The sequence below is a fragment of the Athene noctua genome, chromosome 5, assembly GCF_965140245.1.
Source record: "Athene noctua chromosome 5, bAthNoc1.hap1.1, whole genome shotgun sequence".
NCBI classification, from domain to species: Eukaryota; Metazoa; Chordata; class Aves; order Strigiformes; family Strigidae; genus Athene; species Athene noctua.
This window is the reverse complement of record NC_134041.1, coordinates 2,357,899-2,377,852: the sequence shown is the minus strand read 5'-3', so window position 1 is coordinate 2,377,852 and position 19,954 is coordinate 2,357,899. Positions and strand designations below refer to the sequence as shown.

Below are 19,954 nucleotides of genomic sequence, written 5' to 3'. Positions count from 1 at the left end.
TCTGTGTATAAAACAACCATGGTTAACACTGCAGTCCCTGACAGAGCACCGCTGGATTTTGAGGAGCTGGATTTTATGGGTTTTGGAAAACAGCTTGCTTTTCAGTGTAAATAGTCCTTCAGTTAATGCATTAACTTTTAAGGGCTGAAACTAATCAATAGAGTGTCCAGATGGAGTAAAAGTGAAAACTGTTTCGGTTTTCTTGTTGAAATAAGAATTGGAAATTTGGCCAGTCCAAAATTTGAGTTACGATTGTGGGCAGTTCTGCTAAACACGAGGCTGAAACCAGAAGCTTGCACCATAAACCACAATTCTTTATTCTGCTTCCAACACAAATTAGCCTGTGGCCTCGTTTTGCCAGGGTTGTTTTCAGTGCCTATTGGTATGCTTTTAACACAACACAGTGTGAGAAGTAGCATGCAGCTTCCGGGATGTATTTCATGTGTATGTTTTTTCTTTCAGAGTTTCGTAGTCATCCCGTAAATTCTTTTCTGTATTTTAATTATAATGGAATTAATGCATATTGCAGACACAGATTGTTCATACCTGTATGACTTGGTCTAGTGAATGTTGTGGTCAGGATCTATGGGCATCAAGTGTCCCTAGTTTGTTGACCTCTAGTCAAAACTGTGCAAAAAAGATGTGGTGGAAGCTCACTTTGCTATAACCACAATTAGCAATTTCCACCAGGTTCTGGTGTCAGTTAGCTCACTGTATGTGATGAGAAAAGAGAGGGAGAGCCTTGTCTTGGCTGTTGACTGATACCCAACGTAGAGATGTCCTCTTCTTGGCAGCGTGACCATCCCGTTGTTTTCTTTCAGGGCTGCCTTGGGGCTGCAGTATTTGCAGCTGCCAGCCAGGTGAGGAAAGCCTCGTCTTGCTGCAGCACTCTGCAGAACTGGCACCTTCCTCTGCTGGGTGAGACTGATTGTGTGGGACACCCGGTGTCACCCACTGGCACCTCCTCTGGCCAAAGAGGAAGGGCAGACTCCTGATGAGCCTCCGTTGCCCACCCCAAAGCAATGCCCATTCTGGAAGCAGAGAGTAACGAGAGATGATTTTTTTTTTTTTTTTAATTTTATTTTTTTATTTAAACATATTCATGGATGATTTTCTCCCTTTGAGAAGCATGACTGTTCAGATGATTCACAGTTGCTTTCTTGTAGGAATTTCAGCGCCACAGAATAAGCAATCACAATAGCATGTACTCATCTTGCAGCTTGTATACTTGAGAAAACATTCATAACGCAAATCGTAATTCATTAATCCGTATGCATCTTCTCAACTATAATTGTTAACCTAATTTTAGAATATTTTTAGCTGATTTCATGCTTATGATCTGCGTGTCAGGTCTGTGTGTAGACATCACACTTGAAGAATACTTCCACTGACAAGCCTCTACTTGTGCTGAAGAGCTGAGCTGCTTTAATATTGAATTATTGATATTAGGCCAACGGAGTGGATAGATACTTTTGCCTACAGCACTAGAAGCATATTGTTTTGTGTATTGTAATCCGTTACAATAAGAATTTTCTTGTTCTTACGGTACACATCTCTATCTGGCTTACTGAACAATATTTTTGCTTGTAACCTCTATGTCCAGAAAGGCGAATATGACATTAGAGAAGCCTGAGAAAACATCCTTGGAGCAAATCACTTGCATTTTCACATGTTACTTTTATGAAATGTTACAGAATTTTGCTGTGAAAACATGTGGTAGACGGAAAGAAACAAGGTAAGATACTCATCAGAAAGGCATTGGCTTTTGTGGTTGTTTTTAATCTATATCTAGAAAAGCAACATAGCAAAGAGCTGCATTTCTAGTAATCACCCTAGTGCTCTGGAGATGGCTAAATGCACGTTGTCAGACTATAAGTCGAGTTACGGGTTTTTTTCAGGCTTTGTACACAGTGGTTGATATTACTGTTCTGAGAAAACGAGGCAGTTATGAGATACTCTGTCCTACTGCAAGTAGTGACGTTATAGCTGCAGGATTGTGTCCAGTTCAGGGACCTCACCTCAAGAAGTCTTGGAGAGAATCTGAAAAAAAAATGGCAGAAATAGCAAACATTGCTTATCAGGAAAGATTAAAAAATTGGTATTGTTTACTCTTGAGGCAATTACTTTTAGTGATATAAAGTTTTAGAAGGCAACTTCTTTCCATGTCTGCTGCAGATAGGGCAAGAAATGATGAGTGAGTCCTGCAGCAAGGGGGAATTATCAGGCTATAGGCGTTCAGAAAAGCTTTGAACAGCATTGCCGGGGCAGGCTGTAAGGTCTTCAGCCTGACTCAGTGTTGAGTGAGGCTAGAAAGTTTTGTGTTTAGTTGAACCCTGCTTATCTAGGCAGAGAGAGTTGGGGGGTTCAGCTGGAGAAGAGAAGGCTCCGGGGAGACCTTAGAGCGGCCCCCCAGGGCTGAAAGGGGCTGCGGGAAAGGGGGGAGGGACTCTGGATCAGGGGCAGAGGGACAGGACGAGGGGTCACAGCTTTAAACTGACAGAGGGGAGATTTAGATGAGATCTGGGGCAGAAATTCTCCCCTGTGAGGGGGGTGAGGCCCTGGCCCAGGCTGCCCAGAGAAGCTGTGGCTGCCCCCTCCCTGGCAGGGTTCAAGGCCAGGTTGGACGGGGCTTTGGGCAACCTGGGCTGGTGGAAGGTGGCCCTGCCCGGGGCAGGGGGTGGCACTGGATGGGCTTTGAGGTCCCTTCCCACCCAAACCATTGACTGATCTGTGGTTCTGTGATATACTTTGGACTGTGGGAAGAGACCAGCTGATGTCTTTCTGTTCATAAGAAGGTGTGATAGATAGTCAAGGGAACTTCTGTGACAGCACTGAGAGAGATCTTCTGTGACAATGTAATATGTATAGTAAAATAGCAGGAGCGAACGTAAAAGAACATTTATCTTAAAAAATATTACTCATTTATCTACTTAAAGTCCCCTTTTATGCAGGCATGTAGGTGAGTACAGATCTCATTCTACTACATAAAAACAAGACACAAGACATCTGCCGCTGTAAGTTGTCGTACTAAACCTCCCACCTTTTGCCTCTTTGGTGTGTGTTGGTACAAATGACTGTAAGGTCTGAAGGCTGTATCTGCACTGAAAAGAACCTGGCAAGGCTATATAATGCAGTGAAAGAGGAGGATTGTAGCATTGCTGCTTTTACCTAAGTTTTTCTCCTTAAAAATCTCTTTGTTTGATGTACTGCTGGCCTTGCAGTTACCCTGTGCAAAGTACAGTGGCTTCTTAATAATTGCAATTAAAGTATATCCATCTGTAGTCACTGTGAAGGTGTTCGTCACCTTACATGTGTATCTGTTGTTTTGTACCATAGGTCAGAGTGGAAAATAATGGCTGGAAAGATTGATGACTGCAGTTATGTAGGACAGCACAGGTCACGGATCCCATTTTAGTCACCCCTACGGTCACTCTGTGGTGCTGTTAAATGTGTCAGAGACGTTCCCCAGATAACCTTCTCATCCCCAGCAAAGCTCAAATCCTCCATCTCTCTTCAGTGGCTTCATTTATATTTGTTTGGGTTTTTTTTCCCCCTCTTTTTATACAGAGATGCAGCTGTGATCTCTCCTGCCTCCCTTCTCCAAATATTTACCATCTGTATTGTTGGAAAAGCTAGATTCCATTAGCGGCCCCTCCACAGTGTGCGTCCCCTTCTCCCTGGTGAGACCAAAGTTCTCTCTCCAGAGGAAGGAGATGATCTGTGAAATTTTTTTTTAAGTGTAGATCCTTAATTAGAGGGGAAAAAAAAGACATACTTGAATGAAACAGTGCAACACCTGCTGTGGACTAACTTTAGTGAAACAGTTACCAGCTTTTTAGGTTTTCCATGAGAAAAAAAAATATTATTCTTCTGCAACAGAGAGAGGTACGCAGGCTGCCTTAGCTTGGTCTCTAAGGTCTGCCACCTTGGTGACTGTAGGAAGAGCTATTGTTGTTCTAGTCAAGTTTTGTCCACATTAGCAAATAATGGTAGTAGGATGCTCAGAAGAGCAAATCTGGAGAGGAAAACAATGGTGAGGAACCAGTGTCCCTAGAGATTTGTTCTCAGGGTTTCACTTCGGGCTGGTTCCATAAACTGAGTGCCCCTTAGGAGCTGGAGGGCCCTGGGTGCATCTGGGGTGCCCAGTTCAGTGTCACCCGAGAAGCTCCATGTTGTGTAACTCAAGACTGCTCCACATTGCAACCAAGATACCACCGGTGGGGACAGCTGGGGGAGCTGCTTCCAAAGTCAGCTTCCAGTGTGAAGAGGAGCAGGAATACAGGGCCTAAACCTGGTGGCACTGATTGTTGGGCATTGATCATGGTCTCTTCCATCAGGAGATACACTTAGATTCTGCTTCAAGCAGTAGTGGTAGAAACCACCAGCTCCTTGTTCTCCAAGTGGGGTCAGGGAGTATCTGCGTGCCTTGCATGGTCGTGTCCATCATCCTGTTCCTTCATCCGCACTTGGGAAGTTTTTGCATGATATAGAATGTGGAAACTAGTGTTGTGAATTGCCTTTATACTCTCACCTCAAGAATAATAACTGAAATAAAAATGAGGCAGTCGGCTACAAATCCACTACTACCTGGGTACTATGCCAGTTAATCAAGGGACCATGGAAACAGTAATACAGTCTGTATTTCGTGGCTGATGCTGTAGCTACCACCTTTAAATTGGGTCAGTAAGAGTGAGGAGGAGCGGGGAGTCCGCTGGAAGCCTGCATGTGTTGAAATCCATGTCAGTATATGTGTCTGTAGAAGGCGTGTCGAGAGGAGGAAAAGCCACAGGGTTGTGAGGCATGAAAGGGATGATGTTTGGTCTTGTGCCCCCTAAATTCTATCCAGGTTGTTTACGTAACAAGAATGAAATTTTTTTAATATCCCTTGTGCCTGTGTCTTGTCTAGCACTTCAGTGAGAATGAGATTGCTGCATTCAAATTATTTAAATGATGTCCTGTGAAATCCTGATAATTATTATTTAAATACACATTTTTGATTGGGTTGAGAAACTGGCGAGTGCTACAACTCTCCCACAGGAGTTTTCACCTCTTCTTGTTATTGGTGAATGATTTCAGTTATTGCCTGTACCCCCAAACCTCCTTCACATCTGCCTGTAGAGATGAAAATACTGTTAAGGGGGCAGTGGCTGTTTCTGTGTAATCTCATTGAGAAGTTAAATAATATTCATTTGTATTCCGTTTACCATCCACGCCAGAAGAGGGATATTTTTCATTCTTTTTTTAATACTGTTGTTGTTTCAGAGAACATTTCAGTTGGTTAGGGATGTATGTAGGGCTGAAAGTCCAGCCCTCAGATGTCAAAAACCACCAGGATTTTTATGGGCAGGATTTCATTTCATAGTTCTCTTTCCGACTACAGTATAAATCTTTGTATCGTTAATCTAATTCTTGGGCCTCATCTTGTCTTACAGAAAAGAATAAAAGGCAGCTCTTTATGTCAGCCAGGAACACTTTATACAAGGTTAATTATAATTTCGTGGATAATCCCTTACTCTGGTGCCAGCTGTTCTGGACAGAATTGGATATACCTACCCAGGGTTTGAAATACAGCAACATTACATCCTTAATAAGCTTTTATTTTGTTTATAATGCATCTTGCGTGGCAGCCTGGATGAATGTAACCACTTAGTACCAGCCTCAGTAGTGTATTTCTTGATTGTTCTATTTTTAATTTAGTAGGAATTGTACTGTGAACCCCAGTTAAGCCATCCTTCCTTTGTATCAGTGACATTTGTGTTCTGCATATTTTATTATGAACATTACTTTCTGTCACTTACTCATAGGTTAATAGCTGCTTTGCTTCATGTGACGTTTTGTATGTCCCCTCACCTAGGATTTTGTTCAGTAAGATGAAGTCAGGCGATTTTCACAAAAAAAAAAAAAAAAATTAAATATAATTTCTATTATTTAAATATGAAAGTTATCTAACACTTTCAAGGATTAAAGCAAAGATGATTTCCTTTAACTGCCGGCATCTCAGCTACAAGCCTATAAATGTCTTTTATGTTACGGAGAGTTGTAAGGCTATAGTATAGACTTTAATTACAGGCCCACCTAAAGGAAGGGGTGGCCGTGGGAGTGCAGTTTTTGATGGCTGTGCTCTTAATAAAGAAGCCTCCTGTGGGGTGGAGGCCCCTGCGTGGCTCCGAAGGTGCCCGATGGGTCACGAAGGGCTCCAGTGATTTCCCTCCCTACGTCAGCACAGCCCAGGGGACGGACTAACGAGCATCAAATTATCCATCCCCGCCACGCCGGCAGTACTTCACAACAATTAACCTTCTTCTTTCACGTTCGTCATGAGGTGACCTAACGGATTTTATAAATGGAGTGAATTCTGTCCGGTTCCTGGGAGATTCTGCTTTGCTCCAAAGAGTCGTGGAGTTCTGTCAATTCGCCGTCCCGGTGATGGGAACGCTTCCTGCTGGGGCCTGTCCTTCTGTCTTTTCTGATTGGGAATGGAGATCCTTATTTTTAAACAAATTATAAAATTTTCAGATAGGCTTGATCCTGTTGCTTGCTCATGTAGTACAGTTTAATGCAAACAAATCCACAACAATAGCAAATGATTGCGTATTTCTCTAGGTTAGTGATAATGAGAACTAATTCAGGGTATTTATTTGGTTTGGAGGATGAATTTATGATTTGTTCCTTTTCATTGAAGTGGGAACAATTTCTGATTGTCCCCTTCTTCATTAAGCAATGATTCTTACCAAAGGCATAGGGAGGATGCTTAAGACACCTAAAACCACATACACACAAAAAAAGGATTTTTAGTGTTATTTGTAGTGCATTAGAAGAGGGAGCATTGGGAGTTTTGACCCTTAAATACGTATCTTTTGTGCCTTTTTGATATTTAAATTGAAACAGCCTTCTTCCTTTTCACCTCCCTCAGGCTTTTAGAATAGTTTTGTGAGACATTCAAAGGAAAACTTGAATGGCTTTAAATTTTCCGTATCCTGACGAAGAAATGAAGGCTGCCATTGTTATTGTGAGGAGAGAACGTGGAATCACAACAGAGGCAGGCAGGGTTGAGGTATGCAGCTGCAAATAAACCAGAGAAGCCTGAGGTACCTTGGGACAGGGAATATTTAGTAACTTCTTACAAGGGAAAGGTACTGAAACTTGCTAAAATAAGAAAGATGACGGTGTGGGGTCAAGTAAGCAGTGAGGAGTATGCTAACAATTTGGATTCCTGTCGCCTTTTCTGTGTTCTGTGGTTATGCACACACTAGAGGAGTGCCAGCACCCAGGTACTGTTAAGATGCAGATGCTGTAAGAAATAAAATACTGTGTCCTCTGCTGAGTTATCCCAAGGTGGGGACTGCACACAGAGAAAACACCCTTCTTGTTGGGGGCTGCAATCAGCAGAGCTTAAGAAAGGAAAATAAATGCCTACCAATAAAATAATAATTTTTTTTAAGAATTAGGTCTTCAAGTGGAAATTTCCATTCTGTCTTGCAGTTCGGTGTGTTTGCGTGTTTGGACTTTCAAGTCACTTTGTGAAATGCCAGGAGTTATTCAAACACTGCAAGCAGCAGGAGTTACTCCTCTTTAATCATGAGAAATCAGTAGATTGTACCTTGTGGTGACACGTAAAGCCTAACAGCATTAATTTCTGGCAAGTATTTTCCTTGCATAGGGTCTGATTCTGCTGGAATCTTGAAATATGTTTTTGTAGTAGCTGTTAAGGTTTGGAGTGAGGAATGTGGATGCTGTAACAATGTTAGGATGTCTTGGCTTCAACGAATCTGACTTTGCTTGGGTTTATTTCAGGAGGCAATCTTACCTTCCTCAGTGCATGCGCTGATTTACTGACAAAGAAAACCTGAGAGGAAATCAAGACAGAAAAAAAAAAAATAAATTTAAAATAATCTTAGAAAACTTTCAAGTCAAGTAAATGTACCTGTGTATTTCATGAAGCATATCTGCAGGTAGGAGCAAAGCCTGGCCCTGCTACAGTGAGGACCAGGTGGGTCAGTCTTGCTCTTACTGGAACCGGCTCCCCCAGCGAGGCTGCCCTTGCCCGCTTCCCACCCCTGATTCAGTAGGACTCAAAGGATCTCATGACATGCCTCAAGTATGTCAAGTTCTGTTGGCTGCCTAAAACTTAAAAATGTAAGCAGATTTTAACAGAATTGGAGGGGTTCTTCTTTGGGCTACTTTTCTTTGGGCGGTTGTTCCAAAGAATGAGCATCTTTGAACACTTAACATGTGCCGGGCATTCAGCTGATTGATTAAAAAACAAAGGGGAGAAAGGACAAAAACCAGCAGAAAACAAACTGGCGTCAGTTTTGCCCTTTTCAAACTTATTTGAAAAATAATTTGGTTTAATTCTGTTGATATTATGTCGGGGGGGGGGGTGGGGGGTGGCCAGACTTAGTGAAGTATATTCAGTCACAAGTCATTCGCCATCGATTTGCCAGTTTTCTGCACTGACATTTAATGGCTGTCAGTTGCTCATCATTTTAAGAACAGTGATGGAGGGGAAAATGGTAGTCTGATAAAGGGAAAGCAACCGTTATGTCAAGAAAATGTTTGAAATTCTGCAATTTAATTATTGCCTTCTACCATGAAAGACACAGGTGGGAGTCATTAACTCAAAAATAATCCCCAAAAAACAACCCACCCCAAACCAACCTCTTCTTCAGTTCTGATTTGAAAACAGGTAATAGTGAGATTACGGTAGTATTTGGTAATATTAAAAACGAGAAAATTGCATAAGAAGAAGATTAATCAGAGTAATCTTCTCAGGAAGGACCAACAGGTAACAGAAGAGGGGATATCTTTGGAAGTTCAAACGAAGATTTAAAATTGCATCCAAGAGTTGAGATATAAGCGAATATGGTGGGGGAAAAAAAAAAAAATACTGTGAAGCCTAGCTGATGAGCTTTCTGCCTGAACAAGGTTTACTTATCTGTACTCAAAATCCGTTATTTGGTTATTAAGCTCAGTAATATCTTGGCGAGATGAAAAATTAGTTGCTTTGTATTTGTAAATGGAGAAAACGAGTAAGTAGAACAGGCTTCAATTACACATCTCAGGGAAAAAAAAGGTTCAAAGACCTCTCCTAGAGCTTACAGAGGTTACTGAGTGTCCATACAGCCGGGAACTAGGGCTTGCTTGTTCTTTGTTGCATGAAATGGGGACTTTGTAAAATTACAGAATAATGAGCCCAGCTCGGAGTCAGCTAAGGAGCCTTCGCGAGCGCTGAGTAACTTTTTTAATAAACAAAGACCATTAAAATATAATGAGGAAATGAGGGTTGTGTACCAGCACATCCTGTTGTTAAATACTGCTCTTCTGAGCAACAGGGCTTGGTGCAGAGTGACCTTCCACTCCTGCCTGTGCCGTTAAAACACAACCCCAGGCTCCAGACCCCTCGCACTTCTCGGAGCATCCCCCCGAGCCCCGGCCGTTGGGCCCCCCCCCGGGCCAGGGGTCAGCCCCGGGTGGCCCCGAGAGGGGAGGGAGGTGGTGGCGGCTCAGCTGTTCCCAAGCGAGCTGTTTTATCAGCGGGGAGAGGCGAGAGCGCGATGCTTTCTGCAGCATTGTTGTAACCATGACACTAAGGACGTCATCCCGTGAAAATAGCAGTTGGAACATTTGTGGAACAAAGCTGAAGCGGCTCTGCTTTTCCGCGCGAGGGTCCTTAGCAGAGCGATACCATATGCATACTGTTCATTTACATATAGATTAACTATCCACTCTCAGCTACTTTCTGCCTTTTTGAAAACATGCTAAGAATTAAGATCGGAATTGCAAACTAATCCGTCGTTTTAGTTTTTAGAAAGAGGAATTATTTTACTTGCTGAGGAACATTGCACAGGCTCCTCGGAGTGCTGGCTGGTGCTTGCAGGGGGGTGGTGGGATGGGGACCCGGCAGGTTTGCTTTGAGTAGCAACTCTCCTGATCCGACAACCTTGCACTTATTTGGTCCTACCCTCAGCTGAATAAAAGTGATGAAAGCCAGAGCTGGCTGTGCTGTAATGTAGGAGCGTTAGTGTGCTGGAAATGCTGTTAAAGTGATTTTTTATGGCCGTGTTGAACCCAGAGCGAACCTGTAAATAAAAGCGCTGGGGAAAGGAGGGCAGCAGATGTAAAAACAGCCTAAAGGTAAAAGAAAGGGATGAAATAATGCCAGCAAAGAGGGAAAGGCGTTGAGGGGAAGGACAAAAGGGATGGAGGCTGGAGGAGGAGCGAGGAAAGAGGGAGACAAAGCGGGGCAGGGGGTCAGCGGGGCTGACGTCACGGCACACCTCTGAGGGTTCATAGAGCGGCAGGTTTGCTGTGTGGGTTTGTGTCTGAAAGCTGGGAAGGGGGTAGAAACACGAAGCTCTGAAAGAGCATCCAAAGGCACGGTCCTCTCCGAGTTACCCCGTGGGAGGGAGACCCGTGCGGAGGGAGACCACGCGCGCTCTGCGGGTGCTGAAGGCACGCTCCCCCTCTTCCTCCCTGCCCACCTCCAGGCCACGGTTGTGTTATTTTCCACCTGGGAGAGTCTAACAGAGAGTACAGAGATCACATCTGAGGGCTTCCATGTGTGTTAGTGTGCTGGTGTGTTCGAGTTTGTCACGAGAACGCTCACAACTTCATTTTTGGTGTTTATGTTTTGTTTATGCCAAGACCTGTCACTTCTGTTTCAGTTTCCCCTAAAGTGGTATGAAGAATGGGATTATAAGGGAATCATCACAGTTGTGATGTTAGAAAGGTAAATCCGTCTTCATTTCTAATGGAGCTGTTTGACAGGAGGTCATATGCAACAAGGCATGAGAAAGAAAAGGTAAATAATTACAAGGACTCCCAGGCGTGCTGCCAGGCTGACATTGCCTCCCCAGAGATTGGTGGGATCTGCAACCCTCTTGCAAGGGATGTTTTTTTTCCCCATAAAAATTGGAGAGTTTACTGATAATTAAGAAAAATCAATGAACGGGAAGATTAATTCTTATTTTGGACATTTGACCTTTTAAAAAAGAATGAGTTGCTTATGTTCATAGATAAATATTATTAATAGAGCTCTTTCCTGCTTTAAATAAATTGTCAGATAGTAAAGTTGATGTTAAGCACTTTTGTCTCTAGCATTAAAAATGAGCTACAAGTTTTGAATAATTTTCAGGCTTTTTTTTGTACTACTCAGAGAAGTTAGGGAAAAACTTAGTTGACTTCAGGGAATCGATTCAGCAGAAACGCTGGAGAAATTAAGATTTCTTTTAATTCCTGTGGGCTTTTCAAGTCTAGAAACGATCTCACTTTTGTATTAAACATTGAGGGTTGTGTAAGGACTTTGATACTCTCTTTTAAGCTAAAGGTGCATTTTCTTTCATCGAATGTATGTTGAGAAAATCCAATAAATCATAAAGGAGTTATATACCGTGTTTCACGAAGCTGCTGCCAGTGTGATTCTCACAGATGGAAGAAGCATTTGGGTAAGTTTTTCTCAGTGCACTTTAGGGCTTCCATATTGTCTCTGATAGTTCAAAGTCCCTCTTGCTGCCTCTTCATTGAGTGATAGGTCTGACTCATCTTCATCTTTAGCTTACTCATACTTAATATTGAAGCATTCTTCAAAGGAAGAAGATCTAGAAAAACTTTTCACTCCTGGCAACACCCACAACAAAGGCTTGAGTCAATATATTCAACACAAAATAATTGACATAAAAGGAATGAAAATTTTATTTGGCAAAAGGCATTTCAACCTGAGAAGAAAGGTAAATCCCTTAACTAACAGCACAACCAAGACAGCACTTGCCAAAACCAAATGATGATCTGCATCAAAGGCACTGCCAGTGCTCCTGTTCTGTGTCCTTGGATCAAAGCTTCCCCTATCCATAAATTATCTTCACTAGAAATCGTTGATGAGTTTTTCATCAACTCCCTTGCACTCTGCAAAATCCTGAAGGTGATGTTTGGGGTGAACCGCAGGGAGGAAGCCCGAGGAGAGAAGACAGGAGGAATGAGCTCACCGAGCAACCTTCCGAAGAGCAAGATAAGAGGCTGCTACATTGATTCTCTTCTGTGGGTTGGCCTAACGCATCCTGGCATTTGTATTCTGTATTATTGTCCGAAGCGATTATTTCCAGTCCTGTTGCAACCCGACAGGAGGCTGTTAGAGTGAGGAACATCCTCAGTGCAACTGAAATGTGTTTGAGGTTCTTGTGTTGAGCACCGGGACATAAAATGACAGAAGAGCCTTGATGTCTTCTTGGCCATCAGCATGGCAAGCCAATCCAAACCTCAAGAGTTTTCTGAGCTGCCAACATTGTCTGGCTGTATCTAGATGAGATACGGTATTTAATAAAGCCAGCAGTTCTTCACATTTAGCTTTTAGATGAACATCTTGGGTTGGAGGTCTCTCACTTTCTATCAGTGTTGTGTATTTCCAGGCTGGGTTTTCAGCTTGGACAAGCTCTTCACTGAAATATAACATATTTACATCGAGTATTTCCCATGGCTTGAGGTGTGGCAGCAAAGTCAGAAACCTTCACCTTACTCTACGCTATCATGCGCTGTCGTGCTGGGGATTTTCACACAAAGGCTGATTTTCCAGTGGTATAAGAAAAGGATTTATTACTATGATACATGCATATACAGCTGTATGCTGTTTGTCATCAGTTCTTAAGTTATGTTTTCCCTGCTGTGTGGCAGTCAGTATGGTACATGTATTCAGCCATATTTCTCCTCATATTTCTGGTGTCTACAGCTTTAAAAATGAGCTATATTTATACAGATTCTTTCTCAGGGATATGTTGAAGTGTGATTTGTACTACTCCCATCTGCTACCTGAGGAGGAGGAAGAGAAATGCACTTTAATAATGAGAACTTTAAGAAGACAAGCATATGTAGTTCAGAATTTGGTTGGTGTTTTTTTTTTTTTAATAGTTTCAGGCTATCAAAGTGGGGCTGAAAGCATTACAGTTCTCAGCAGAAGCGCATGGGAAAAGTCTCTTTAATTGAACCTGAACAAGATAATGTTAATAGAAAACAGGCCATACTGAGATAGCTTGCCACGGTAGATTCTCCGTCATGGAAGTGGAGTTTTACAGGAGTTCTTCCCTCTTAAATCAACAATTTGAGATAAAAACCCATACCATTTCTTGGCTGTCTTTTTAAGTGTAACATGATTGTATAAATTTGTAAAAATGGAACAACTGGAGGCTTCCAACACGGTTACAAAACTATCACACTGTGCTATTTTTATTGCATTTTGAAGCGAAGTGAAGCGTACAGCTATACCAAGTATTTTTATTTTTTTTTGTTACAGAACAGACCCATTGGGTATTTTCATTTGCCATTCATAGCTGTAGTTTTTCCCCTGCGTCTGCCTTTCAAAAAATTTCCCCTTTGGATGGCAGGTGGCACACAGCAAAGTTGCATCTCCACGCCCCCCCGTGCTGCCTCTTCTCCCTTCTGGAGCAGGCTCCTGATTCCTCTCATCAAAGATGTAGTACTTTCCACCTAAAAGTTTCCAGGTTTTTGCTTCCCTTTTGGGGATTTCACGCAGAAACTTCTGAGTTTCTTTCAAGCTTTTAAAATGAACTTTTCATTAAAAATAAATAATGCAGAAGAGTTAATTTTAATTTAGATTTTAAGAATTCAGATGGAAAGAATTTAATTTTAGAAATTAAATGATACCAGCAAAGGCCACCCGCATGTTTGTTTAGCCCTATAGCACAGAGGGGTCTATTAAACATTTAAGGGACAATTTTGCTGTTGTTAAAGTCAATGACAGAAGCCCCTCTGACATCAGTGGGAGCAGGATCAGGCCTTTAGCAGGATAAACTGTGACTTCTTTAGTGCACTGTCTATTCCAGATATAGGAAATACCACAGTGGTATTGCCACAGTATTTAATGGTGATTTTTATATATTTAACCTGTTCAAACCTTGATTTTTAACGGTTCGTGCACTCTGTGTTCTGACCCATAGATGCTAAAAGACCTAAACTTCAGTGTTTTATTCTAATTCCTAGAGTATTTAAATGACTTCTGAAAAGAGCTTTGCCATAAATAGTTCAAGTACTAGAATATACTCGGTTAAATACAGATTTTGTGTTTTCATAATAGAGATGAAATACGTATTTTCACCGCTTTTATGTATTTAGCATTTTCCCAAACCCCCTACATTTATGGAGACGTTTCTGATTGCCAGCCATGGGGCTTGGTAGTTTTCCTTCTTTGTGCCTCTGTGATGTGAGTTCCTTCCCAAAGTAACAGTAGAGTTATAGGGATAGTAAGCAGGTAGGGAGTTTTTTATATACATATATATGTATATTAAATATATATATGTGTGTGTATGGATATGCATATAAATATGTGTGTGTGTATATAACGTCTAAAATACTAAACTGGCAAACAACTCAAATACTTCCATCCTGCCCCACAACCAGGTTGCAAGTGTTTCAGAAAAATCGATCACAGAAGCAATTGAGAAAACAAATTGTGTGCTGTTTTTAGGATGTTATCTCCAGAGAAGAGTTCATAAAATGTGCATGAAGCTAGTCACAAAAACGGCTTACAATTTTCCCTCTGCCCACGTTGGGTTTGGTTTTGTTTTTTTTTTTTTGGTCGGAATGTTGTGTTCTGCACTTTGCAGGGAGAGTTCGGAGGGGTCAGCCCTCACGGCAGCTGCACCGCAACGCGGCGCTGCCTGATGGATCGCGCTTGGCAGCTCCTTGTCTTCAGGGCTTCCTTGGGAACTTCGCTGTTGAAGTAGGTGACCTGTTGTTAAAGCAGAATTAGCCTTTTGTATGCCTTCAGGATTTCTCCCCTCAAGTTTTCGTTGCCTTTGCGTTTTTACAGTTAGCTGTTGTTTTAAAACATTCGCCCTCCTTTTGAAGTGATGCAAAATGCAAAGCAACTGGTTCACTGCTTGAGCCATCAGGTCAGACATATCCTTGGACCTGTACCTGCACTTGGAGAGGTGGCACGGAAGGCTCGTTTGGCTTATGCAGATAGATTATTGACTCTCTTCTCAACAAACTTTAGTCGGAGGTAGCCAGCGTGTGCTTTGTGCTCAGTCTGGGGTTCAGAGGGATGTGGGTGCTGCCTGAGCGCTCCCTCCTGTCCCTCTGAGCTGGGGATGCCACCAGGTATCACCAGCTCAGCTTAGCTTAGGGTTTACACCTCTGGGCTAGTTTGGGAAATTCTGTGTAATGTAGAATATTACATAAACAAACAGATCCTTGCTACTTTTCTCCCCGCCAAGTACGCTTTGTTTTTTTCTTTATCTTTTTTCCATGATTTAAAAAAAAAAAAAAAAATTAAAACGTACTTTTTAGGCTCGGGTTTCTGTGCCATCCTTCCCTAACAGCGATGGGCTGAGCTCTCTCAGAGCCGTTGGCATTGTGAATGCAGATGAGCCACCACTCTAACAAACATAAACTTCGGCTGGTGACTGCTTTATATTCCAGTTTTGCTTGTTTAAATATAGCAAGCCTGATGCACAGCTAAAGCAGTGAGCTCAGCCGAGTGCCACATCTTCCATTTTTCTAGATGTTTTAACTGGAAAAGAAATTTGACTGGTTTCTTTCTTTGTGGAAAAGGATCCAGCCAACCTGGAGTTTTGAGCTGCTGCATTTTTGTGGCAGAGGTTTGTGAAGTGAGCGCTGGCACAGTTCACACTGCCATGGGAACAGCACTTGTATAATGCTTTTTAATCCGCTGTAATCAAGTGCATAATCAACATAATTAATTTCTATACTGTTGCTCTCCTTGGTTCACATGGAAAGCTATCAGAAATTACTAAATTGGTCCTAATTTGGGGGGAGTATTTTCCTTAAGTATTCTAGGTAATTTCATTTTTAGCCAGCTGCTAATTGCTAATCTTTATATTGATGAAATTTGTTTTACCTGATGTTACCTTTACCCTACTGCTCTGAGATTTGACTGTGTGGAAATACTTCTCCGGGAGTGACACCTCTTTCTTGGCGAGAATTTAAAACCAGAAAATAATTTTACCAAAGGTCTAAGTTCCCGTGGTGGTGCTGGAGGGCCTTTTCACTGTTAGCTGCGGCTGAAACACTTGACCCGTGTGAAGCATGAAGTTTGCATTGTCACTTTATTTTATTGTTTGTTTTAGTTGAATGATAATGAACCAGAACTGATCATTTCTGGAGGCTAATGACTAAGATGAAGGACTTGGGGCAGTTCTCTGTGCTGCCCCATGGGTGACACCCGGCGTTTCTGCATGTTGCCTCAATGATCAGGCTGGGTCCAGTGTGGAAAAAAACCCTCCTCCCTCCCCAGGTCTGATGATTTATTTTGTCACTAGTGGTTCGTTCTTAGCTGTTTCTTTTGTCCCTGATATTCGGGACTGGCATCGCTGCATTCCTGTCCACGTCAGCAGGCTGCCAGGATAAGGAAGAAGTGCTGAAGGGCAGCAGCAGTGCCCAGAGCGCCTCGTGCTGCTCCTTCACACCCCTCGAGATCAGCCCCAAAGACTCTCTAGTTTATTTTTCTTGGCCTGCTGAACTCAGCTGCACACGATGGAGCCCAATGTGGGCAGAACCAACTTTGCATCCTTATCCTCAGATTCCCTATGAAACTTCACCTCAACTGTGAACTCCAGCTGGGTTAATTAAGCACAAATTTATAAATTCTTTTCATCAAGACAAAAGGAGTGTTCCGCTGTCACTGTTGCAGACACAGTCTGTGTTTCCCAAGTTGTTTTGGTTTTGCTTTTACACTGAAAAGGGGATTATTATAGTTGCAATTACCATGGAAACAATTACCATAAAGTATTGATCGACCAAGATAGATTAGTAAGCACAAAAGGATAGAGGTTGTCTCTATGGAAACATGGACACTGACAGCTTTTTTTTTTTTTTTTTTTTTTTTTAAGAAAATAAATATTGTTTCTTTCCCTTGAACAAGTTTCTATTCCAGTTTAAAATCACTTTGTAGGTTTAATTAAAATTGCTTATGTAATCAATACTGTGTTTTAGTATAATTGATTTTTTTAATCTCAAGAAAATCTCTGAAATAGACCTTTTTTTTTAAAAAAAAAGAGGGCTTGCACCATTTGCACAGCAGTTTTTCATATTAAAAAGTAGCTGAAATGTGTCATTAATTGTTAATGAGAAACAGGTCAATGGAAGAGGCCATTTGCTTCTGAAAGTCAGCGTTTAGTAGGGTTTTGTGTTAATGGATTAACAAAGGAGTAACAAATGTGGTATCACTGTGGATGGTGCAGGGAGTTGAGCATTCAGGAATGCTTTGTGGCTGCTGGTCATTCCAGCTCCTGCTGTTCTGTCCAGGTGAGCATTTGTCTCCAGTTCATGTACAAAATGGAATTAAAATACTTAATCCTCCTCTTTTTCTAGCAGAAGTTGATCCGATTCTTGCCGGTGGCTGCAGTGACTTGAGTTCCTTGTGTTTTGGGTTTGGCACCGAAGTGGGCCTCAACAATTTTACCATGGGGTCGCTCCTGTCAAGTCCTGTCTTGTTTAGCAAGAACTCGAGTTGGACAACTTCACAGAATCCCAGAACCATCTGGGTTGGAAAAGCCCCTGAAGCTCCTCCAGCCCAACCATGACCCTCCCCCTGACCGTTCCCAACTCCCCCAGATCCCTCAGCGCTGGCTCAGCCCGACTCTTCAACCCCTCCAGGGATCCCGGGGACTCCCCCCTGCCCTGGGCAGCCCATTCCAACGCCCAACAGCCCCTTCTGCACAGAAATCCTTCCTCAGAGCCAGCCTGACCCTGCCCTGGGCAGCTTGAGGCCATTCCCTCGGGGCCTGGCGCTGGGGCCTTGGCTCCAGAGACTCATCCCCCCTCTCTGCCCCCTCCTGGCAGGGAGTTGCAGAGGGCCAGGAGGTCTCCCCTCAGCCTCCTCTTCTCCAGACTGAACCCCCCCAGTTCCCCCAGCCGCTCCCCAGCAGACCTGTGCTCCAGACCCTGCCCCAGCTCCGTTGCCCTTCTCTGGCCACGCTCGAGTCATTCAATGGCCTTTTTGGGGTGAGGGGCCCAACACTGAACCCAGGAATCGAGGGGCGGCCTCCCCAGTGCCGAGCCCAGGGCTCAGATCCCTTCCCTGTCCCTGCTTCTAATGTAAAATACAGAGTTTCTCATCTTGAGAATATGCAGCGTTTAAGTAGCTGGAGACTTTTTTAGTCACTTCTTAAATTCCTCCAGTGAAACGAAATGCGAATGGGGTCCTTCACTGTTTTCATTGTTTTGGGTTCTCAAACCTCTAATGGCAGTATTTACTTCTTTAAGCAAAGAGCGCAGTTTCATTAAGCTGTGTTCTGTGTATCTTTAACTGCTTGTATTTTCTTTCTAAATTTCATTGTAAGTCAGTTTTTGCCACTTCTGGCACTTTCTGTTGTGAAATGGTCACTTCTGTGCAGGTTTACCTTCCCCGTGCCTTGGGTGAAGGTGTGGGTTTGGCAGCAGCTCATCCAGTACAGTTTACATATGCCTCCTCTCCTAATCTGGAGTTTAGCTCGTGGAACTAGGTTTTAGAACTGTGGAGACGGGAGTTTAAATAGTTGGCAAAGGAAGCTGAAAAGGAGGAGGAGTTGAAGGGTGATCTGATAAACAAGTAAATTATGTAATGTTATTCTTTGTTGGTCTTTCCCCCCCCAAAATGTTGAGAAAATCTTGTTCTTTTCCTTCCTCCTATGGGAAGAGCATCCCGGAATTAAGAGATCAGTATTGCTGTTACCCAGCCTGTTGATACAATAGCCATAGTCTCTGCTCTTTAATAAATAAATCATATTATTTCCCTGCATTCTCCCATTTGTTGTAGTACCTACAGCTTACTGCAGTGCGAGAGGTGCCCACCAGCGGCCACAGTCACTCAGTTGCTCCATCTCTTTGCTAACAGAATTGGAGAGGGCTCTTCTGGTTTAATGGATTTTGGTTTTGCTTGACCTCACGTAAAACATTCTGTGAGCAGATCTCTTCGTCTGGGGCATCACCTGCCTGGTCCAGTGAGAGGGGTGGCGAGGGGTTGTGGGGCCGTGTCAGCCCCCTCTGAGGGCCACGTGCTTTGCTGGGTGCAGGGGGAATGTGTTTGCATCGGGGCAGCTCCGAGTGCCGTGGTCAGGAGTCCTTTTCTCAAGCCTAATGAACGTGACGTGAAGCTGGAACCTCCTCGGGGTGTTCAGGGGTGGCTGATCCCAAACAACTCCAGAGCAGCGTGCTGTGCAGGCAGCGTTCCTCCCAAGTGCTCACTCAAGGTTTAGTGGACAGATAAGGAGATTTAACGTAAACTGTGTGCTAAAATGAGAAAATACGGAAATCCTTGTTACTGTTATCTCCTGGAGTTTTCACATTCTCAACTGCAAAACGATTTTGGCCAGAATGTCCCAGATAAGGAGGTAGAAGCCATAAAGGTGGGCAAGGGCAGCCCCGTCATCCCGGCACTGGGGTGGTTGGTTTTACTCGAGTCGCACCTTCTGTTATCACTAATTAGTACAAGTTTCTCAGAGCAGGGGTTGTCTTTTACCAGTAAGTTTGTACCACACTAGAAAACAACAACAGCTTGCTCCACAGATTGAACGAAACGATGACACTATTTGGGCTTGCTGTGCGCTAGCACAATTCTGCAGAATTTTCAGGACTTACCATTTATTTATTCCACTGTGCTGCTTTCTCCTCTAAGTACTATATTCATTCATAAAATAGAAGAAAAGGGGGCTATATGTAAAGATAGTCATCCAGTATAAACATTTTTTTCTGTGTACTAAGACCTATAATTTAAAAAATAATGTCATGCTATGCTTATACATCGTTGAGCCTTCATTACAAACGATGTAATTAAAGGCATGAGATATTTAGTTCTGTGTCAGATTTTTTACAAATAGCTGGTTTCACTAGCACTAGTGGTTTCTGATGTTTCTTGCCATAAAGTATTGCTTGAATTTGTTCTCCCAGTTGTTTGTATAGGTTTACAAATTCAGCAGCCATATCTGATATTTATGTGCTTTCAGGGGAA

At 42.8% G+C, this 19,954-nt stretch overlaps 1 protein-coding gene across 4 annotated transcripts in view; it reads left to right on the top strand.

Annotated features, from left to right (window-relative positions):
• The window catches only part of PDE4B (phosphodiesterase 4B), a 195,889-nt gene that overhangs the window by 42,903 nt on the left and 133,032 nt on the right, over positions 1–19,954 (top strand). The window lies entirely within an intron of this gene.